Genomic DNA, 1,759 nt, shown 5'->3' with positions numbered 1-1,759 from the left:
GGGAATTGAACTCAGGACCTTTGGAAGAGCAGGCAATGCTCTTAACCACTGAGCCATCTCTCCAGCCCCCCAGATTTCTCTTCTGTGCTCAGCAATGCAGCCATTCTGTGAGTGACAGAACATGGTCAGCGTTTCAATTCTGGGCCTTTAGCAAAAATGTGTCTGGTTGGGTTCTTTGGGGCTTCATTAAACAGAAGTCTGCTGGTCTCTTCCAGGGAAGATGCAGCTGCAGGGAAAGGTGGCTTTGGGAGAGAGAGAGAGAGAGAGAGAGAGACCAGCCTCCTACTCCCCTGCCTGCCCACAGGCTTGGCCCTGTTCCCAGCAGCTCCATAGAGGCTGGTCAGGAAGCTCCAGCCACTTTCTACCCTTGCCCCGCACAGCTGCCGGGAGTCAGGTTCACCTGCTCCGAGTCACACCAAGCAGCAGCTGGGTAGCGTCAAAGGAAAACAACTGAATGGCGTGGTGGTACTCTCCCTAAGCTCTTGGAATGAAATTCAAGGAGACCCCACTCCTCCCTGCTGTTTGCCACACACAGATCCATGCTGTCCATGCCAGTGGCAGCAGGGACCATGTGGGAACTGAAAACTTGAGATGCAACCAGTCCAAACAGGGATGAGCTGTCCATTTGAAATATACTGTGTCTCAAAGCTGCACTACAACAAGGCTGTCTTATTAGTACATATTATATTGAACATGTGTTGAAATAATACCTACACCTACCGCTGGTGAGGAGTTAACTGAAGCGAGAGTTGCCACAAGGGAGGGGCCTGATTAGAGATTTTCGGAACTTGCTGTGTGAGTTGTGAAGCCTCCCCCAGGCTCATCACAAAAACCTATTTGGCATCTGGGGTCAGGGACCAGGACCCCAGGGATGTGCATGTGACCAAGATGCACCTGGGCTTCATTGGGAAGCCCTGAACTGACTCAGCCTGGCTGTAATTGGAGTGACCTTGGCAGGACTTAACTCCTCTGTCTCTGAAGAGTCACTCCTTGCTGAGGATGATGAGGGCCAGAGGGCAGGCTGTGTGGACAGTATTGACAGGATGCAGTTTGGGGACACAAGGGCCTCAGGCCTTCTGAATTGTCACAGCGACCTGTGCCCCTGCCACAACTATACACCCACTGGTTATCAGAATACCTAAACTGGGCATAGCCTTGGCAGAGGCCCTGTGCTCTCTTCTCACCCAGAGAACCCAGCTCTAGCCAGATCTGAGAGGGTGTTCCTTCCGTCCTTCTGAGGGGCAAATGAGATGGCTGTGGTAATGGTAATGGCATTGGCAGACAAGCCTGACGACCTGAGTTCAAGCCCCAGAATTCATACAGAAGGAGAATCCTTCTTCACAAAGTTGTCCTCTGATCCCCATGACATACTTACACACACATGCGTGCACACACTCACATAACACACACACGTACACACATGCATGTACACACACATGCACTCAAGCACATGTACACACATGCATGCACACAATGCATACACACATGCACGCACACACACACAACATACACACGTACACACGTGCATGTACACACACATGCACTCAAGCACACGTACACACATGCATGCACACAATGCATACACATGCACGCACACATACACATACACACATACATGCACACAATGCATACATACATGCACGCACACACACTCACACAACATACACACATGCATGCACACACACTCACACAACATACACACGTACACACATGCACGCACACTCACACAACATACACACGTACACACATGCATGTACAC

This window comes from Microtus ochrogaster, linkage group LG8 (assembly GCF_000317375.1).
Source record: "Microtus ochrogaster isolate Prairie Vole_2 linkage group LG8, MicOch1.0, whole genome shotgun sequence".
Classification (NCBI taxonomy): domain Eukaryota; kingdom Metazoa; phylum Chordata; class Mammalia; order Rodentia; family Cricetidae; genus Microtus; species Microtus ochrogaster.
Note: the sequence above shows the minus strand (reverse complement) of the source record.